This window comes from Odocoileus virginianus, chromosome 24, assembly GCF_023699985.2.
Source record: "Odocoileus virginianus isolate 20LAN1187 ecotype Illinois chromosome 24, Ovbor_1.2, whole genome shotgun sequence".
Lineage (NCBI taxonomy): Eukaryota > Metazoa > Chordata > Mammalia > Artiodactyla > Cervidae > Odocoileus > Odocoileus virginianus.
In genome coordinates this window covers 19,180,129-19,186,961 of record NC_069697.1, presented here as the reverse complement: position 1 = coordinate 19,186,961, position 6,833 = coordinate 19,180,129, and positions in this window count along the sequence as shown.

The following is a 6,833-nucleotide window of genomic DNA, read 5'->3' as shown; positions in this document are numbered from 1 at the left end:
AAGAGGAATATAAAATTATAGAGTATACATCTGGATCAAATATCTGGACTCCAGTGTAGGGTTAGCCAAGCCAGGGTACATGGCTCAAATCCAGCCCACTTCTTAATTTTGTAATTAAAGTTTTATTAGCATGCAATGATGTTATTCATTTACACATGGCTATAGCTGCTTTTGCTCTACAATACCACAGCTGAACAGTTACAACAGGGATTTATGGCTCACAAATCAAAAATATTTAACTTTACCTAGAAAAAATTTGCTAACTTCTGCTCTAGAGCAGAAATCTATAATAAATACACATCCCTCAACACAACGTGTGAATGAATGCATTCATTTGATCAATTAGAAAACATCATTTATTAAAAACTATCTATGTGCCAGACATTAGAGTAACAAATGAGATATGGAAATTCTTCCGTAAAAGTAATAATTCAGCATTTTAAAAATACTTGCAAGTATAATTATGATAAGAAAAAAGATAATATTAAAGACATTTTGCTTTTCTTCCAAGGTATTACAAGAAGAATATCTTACCAAGACAAATATTTGACTTTGGCCAGTTTTGACAGTTTTCAAACAATTTTGTTTAGGTTCATGCAAATTTTCTACTGGAATGTTACATGATACTGGCTTCTCTGTCATTTCTCCCGTCATTCAACATGAACACAGAACTCCAGAAACAAGAAAATGCTTCCAGACTGACACCTTTGAAACTCCAAAGGAGCTTCCAGCACAAGCAGACCAATGATGAGGTGGTTTGAAGAGAAGACTCTTCTCGGCATACCTATAACTGCAGTAAAGAAAGTAGCCATTCATTCATTCAGCCATTTAGTCTTCTACCCATTCACTTAGAACATATTTTTGAGGTACCTATTATTTACCAAGCACTGTCTTGGCCCTGAATATATAAAAGTGAACAAAGTAATCATTCTAGGAACTAATATACTTATTGACCTAACTGAGGAAACTATGTTTCATGGAGTTCTGAGGTGATATAATGGTAAAGTTGAAATAATTGGGTGGGAAATTGAAGGAATGTATTAACCTCTACTTTTCACCAAATCCCGTAAAAATGTTAATAAAATGAGTAAACATCAAAAAAGGACAATGAAAAGAAGAACTAAGACTGCAACGATAGAAATTTAGAAAATAGGAAGAAAGACACAGTTCACTCACCTAAAAGAACTAAGACATTTCCAGTTTCACCAATAACATGTAAAAAGCTTAGAAATACCTGCTATTACAATTTTTAAAAAGAATATTAATGACTTTTCTTGAATTCATCAGAAAATTCAGGTTTCAGGGAAAATACCATACTGGCTTTGTTGTTGTTTAGTTTTTCAGTCATGTCTGACTCTCTGCGACCCCGTGGACTATAGCCTGCCAGGTTCCTCTGTCCATGGGATTTCACAAGCAAGAATACTGGAGTGGGTTGCCATTTCCTTAGACAGGTGAATTCAGGGATTTGCAGCTGGAATCTGCTAACTAGGGCAGAAGCAGAGGTAGCCATAAACTAATTGTTGTTTGTTGTTCAGTCACTAAGTCATATCTGACTTTTTGCAGCTTCCCTGTCCTTCACTATCTCCCAGAGTTTGCTCATACGCTTGTCCATTGAGTCGGTGACGCCATCCAACTATCCCATCCTCTCTCACTCCCTTCTCCTCCTGCCCTCAATCTTTCCCAGCATCAGGGTCAACATCTAAGTAGCAATTTTGTGGTTTAGCATGCAAATGAGAAATGCTTAGGTTTTGAGGTCTTAGGGGATCTTTTGTGGGTTTTACCTCTAGAAGCTCTACCAGGTTTCAGTTGAAGATCTGGTGAAGATCCTCTCAGGGCTCTGAAATGGGAAGGGGATGTGTAATCTTTGTTTATGACAAAAAGCAAGAAAAAATAGTCTAAAGAGATAAAGTAAGCTTCAGAACTAGACTCAAATGTGACACAGATGTTAAAATCATCACAGGGGATTTTTAAAAACTCTTGACAAAATATCATGAGTTCTATTTTAAAAAATTAATGTGCAAGAACACTTGGGTAAAGCAAGCACAGAGCTACAAATTCTGAGGAAGAATTCGAAGGAAATGCTAGAAATGCCCAACCCTATAATAGACATTAAGAATGTCTATGATTAGTTCATCAATAAACTAGATAAATCTGAGGAAAGAGTCAGTGAGCTTGAGGACAGATCATTACAAACTTCCCAAAATGAAATTCAAAAAGAAGGGAAAAAAAAACCAAAAAACCCAAATCCAGAACATCCAAAAACTGTGGAATAATGTCAAAAGATATAACATACACATAACTGGCATACCACAATAAGAAAGGATTATTTGAAGTAATAATGGCTGAGAAGCTCCCAAACTTTATGATAGACACCAAACCACACATCCAGGAAAGTCAGAACAAAAATAAGTACCAAAACACTACTTCCATATACATAATATTTAGAAACCCTCATCCTCCAGAATAAAGAGAGAAAGCTAGAAAAAAAAATCTTAAAAGAATTCAGAGAAGGGAAAATACACCTTACCTACAGAGGAACAAAGATACAATGGACATTTTGTTAGAAATTATGCAAGAAAGAAGGTAGGATAAATCTTCAGTGTTGAAGGAAAAATAAAAAGAACCAGTCAAGAATTCTGTATCCAGAAAGATTACTCTCTAAAGTGAAAGAGAAATATAAAAACCTCCTAAGACAAAAAAAAAAAAAAAACTGAAGGAATTCATCATTAGCATAGTGTGAGTGAGTCGCTCAGTCATGTCTGACTCTTTGCGACCCCATGGACTATACAATCCATGGAATTCTCCAGGCCAGAATACTGTAGTGAGTAGCCTTTCCCTTCTCCAGGGTATCTTCCCAACCCAGGAATCAAACCCAGGTCTCCCGCATTGCAGGTGAATTCTTTACCAGCTAAGCCTCAAGGGAAGGCCAAGAATACTGGAGTGGGTAGCCTATCCCATCTCCAGTGGATCTTCCTGACCCAGGAATCTAACCGGGGTCTCCTGCATTGCAGGCAGATTCTTTACCAACTGAGCTATGACTGAAGCCCCATTAGTAGCATATCTGTATGCAAAAAATGTTAAAAATTTTCTTTAATCAGAAGGAAGATGATATACACAGCAAACTTGAATCTACTTAAAGGAAAAGAAAAATTTAAAAAAAAGAGATTAAAAAATATTTTTTCTTAGTCTTACTTAATGTAAAAGATAACTGTGTTTCAAGTAATGATAGTAACAGTGTTCTGTGTGAGTATGGGGAATGTCACAATGTCACAGAGAGAAGAGAGAGGAATTGGAAATATTCTGTTGGTACAAGTGAAGTGGTCTAGTATTTTAATAAAAATTACATTAATTAAAAATGTATATTGGGGGGCTTAGCAGAAGGAAGATGATATAGGCCACAACCTTGAATCTCTTAAAGGAAAAGAACATGTCAGAGAAAAAAAAAGATTATATTTTATTTTTCTTGTTCTTATTTAATATAAAAGATAACTGTATTTCAAGTAATAATAGTAACAATGTTCTGTGTGAGTATGGCCTTTGGATAGATAGTGAATGATAGCAATGTCACAGGGAGAAGAAAGAGGGATTGGAAATATTCTGTTGCTACAAGTGAAATGGTCTAGTATCATTTTAATAACAATTAGATCAATTAAAAATGTATATTGGGAGGCTTCCTTGATGGCTCAGTAGTAAAAAAAAATCTACCTGCCAAGGCAGGAAACTTGGCAATCCTTGATCCTGGAAGACCCCACATGCCGTGGGGCAACTAAGCCCATGCATCACAACAATCGAGCCTATGCTCTAAAGCCCAGGAGCCACAACTACTGACCAGGAGCCACAACTACTGAGCCCATGTGCTGTAACTACGGAAGCCCACGTGACCTAGAGCCTGTGCTCAGAGGCAAGAGGAGCCACCTTAAAGAGAAGCCCCATGAGTAACCCCCATTCACTGAAACCAGAGAAAAGCCCAAGCAGCAAGAACCCCCCAAAACCATCATAGCCATAAGTAAATAAATAAATAAAGTTATACATATATATGCATATATATATATATAGACTATCAGACAGGGCAGTTAAAAAATGTATATTGGAAAATCTAAGGCAAATGCAACATTTAAAAAACCAATTTATGTGCTAATATATGAAGTTAAAGGGAATCATATTGGATATTCATTTAGTAGCAGACAAGGCAGAAAAGGGGGAAAAAGAACAAATTCAATGAATAGAACAAAGTTACAAAAATGTTAGATATTAATCCAGCTGTATTAAGAATAACTCTCAACATGGATGGTCAGAGCACCATTTAAAATTCAAAGATTATCAGAATGGGTAAAAAAGTAAAGACTCAGTTTATGTTGTCTGATGCAAGCCAACTTTAAAAATAAAATCTCCGATTGGTTAAAAAGGATGGAGCAATGTATATTGTGCTAACAACAATCAAAAGAAAACTAAAGTAACTGTGTTGATTCCAAATAAAGCATACTTCAGAAGAAGGAAAGTTATCATGGATAAATGGGCATTACATAATGATAAAGAAGTCAACTTTAATTTCTCTTAAATGTGTATACCTAACAAGAGTGTGTCCAAAAAAAAAAAAAAGAAGAAGAAGCAAAAACAGATAAGATGAAAGGGAAAAACAGACAAATTCACTACTGTAGCTGAAGACTTCAACACTGTTCTTTCAGCAACTGATTGATCATCAGGTAGAAAATCAGGATATATTTTATCCAGAAAACACTCTCCATAATTTGAGCCAACTATTTATGGACTATTTCAGCCAACAACAGCAAGGTACACATCCTTCACAAGCTCACATAGAACATTCATCAAGACTGACGACACTCTGGGAGGACATAAAATATGTCTTAACAAATTTAAGAGAATAGAAAAACACAGAGTATGTTTTCAGGCCCAAAGGGATTATGGTACAAATCACACAGAAAGATAGATGTTAAATCCCCATATATTTGAAGTTAGACAACATACTTTTTAGTAACTTTGAGGTTAAAGAAGACAAATGTTTGAGTCAAAGAAGATAATTGTTTAAAATTACTTTAAGTGAATGAAAATATAAAGACAACTTATCAAAATTTGTGGAATGCAGTAAAAAGCAGTGATGGGAAGAAGTTTATAGCATTAAGGGCATGTCTTTCATCTTAAGAAACCAGACATAATATTTTTTAAATGTTTGTGAATCTTACAAGCAGCTATTTTTTTAAAAAATGATATGACAATGTCTAATTTGTATATTCTTGTAATTGTCTTACTTTAGAGCTGTTTGTAAACGTGAGAAATTATAATAAAGCCTGTTATAAGCTCAATGATTGTAGCCCCTCAAAACTCATATACTGAAATCTAATTCCCAAGATTAAGAGGTGATTAAGAGGTGGGGCCTTTGAGAGTGATTAGATCATGAGGGTGATTCCCTCATGATTGGAATTAGTGCTCTTATAAATCAGGTGCCAGAGAAGGTCCCTTGCCCCTTCTGCCATGTAGGTTATAGCAAAACCACAATCGTCCAGGAACCAGGAGCAAGTCCTCACCAAATACACAATCTCTGGAGCCTTGATTTTGGACATCCCAGCCAACAAAAGAGTAAGAAATAAATGTCTGTAGTTTATAAGCCATCCAGTGTCTGACATTTGTTAGAGCAGCCTTCACAGATTAAAGCACTGTGTTTTTTTCAACAGTTACATGAAATAACTATTGAGAACCATTAGCTTTTTATGGACTTTTTTTCAATGAAGGGATGATGTGGACATAAAATTTAAGTATTGTTGCAGATGCAGAGGAGGATTAGGGGAGAATCAGCTACCTCTTTCCTCACCCCTCAAGTGCTAGTATGCTTGAAAATCCTTGGGTTAGATTACAGTTCATCACATTTGATAGCAAAATGCTATAATATATAAACAGTCATGTATAAGTCTTTTAACTAAATTTGTGATTTTTATATACAGTTGTCCCTTGAACAGAGTGCCAGACATCCTTGAGTGTGAACTCAGGCATCACTATGAACAAAGCTAGTGGAAGTGATGGAATTCCAGCTGAGCTCTTTCAAATCCTAAAAGATGATGCTGTGAAAGTGCTGCACTCAATATGCCAGCAAATTTGGAAAACTCAGCAGTGGCCCCAGGACTGGAAAAGTTCAGTTTTCATTCCAATCCCAAAGAAAAGCAATGCCAAAGAATGTTCAAACTACAGCACAACTGCACTCATCTCACACACTAGCAAAGTAATGCTCAAAATTCTCCAAGCCAGGCTTCAACAGTACATGAACTGTGAACTTCCAGATGTTCAAGCTGGATTTAGAAAAGGCAGAGGAACCAGAGATCAAACTGCCAACATCCGCTGGATCATGGAAAAAGCAAGAGAGTTCCAGAAAAACATCTATTTCTGCTTTATTGACTATGCCAAAGTCTTTTTGACTGTGTAGATCACAACAAACTGGAAAATTCTTAAAGATGTGGGAATACCAGACCACCTGACCTGCCTCTGGAGAAATCTGTATGCAGGTCAGGAAGCAACAGTTAGAACTGGACATAGAACAATGGTCTGGTTTCAAATTGGGAAATAAGTATATCAAGACTGTATATGGTCACCCTGTTTATTTCACCTATATGCAGAATACATCATGCAAAATGCCAGGTTGGATGAAGCACAAGCTGGAATCAAGATTCTCAGGAGAAATTTCAATAACCTCAGATATGCAGATGACACCACACTTATGGCAGAAAGCAAAGAGGAACTAAAGAGCCTCTTAATGAAAGTGAAAAAGGAGAGTGAAAAAGGTGGCTTAAAACTCATTCAAAAAAACAAAGATCATGGCATCTGGT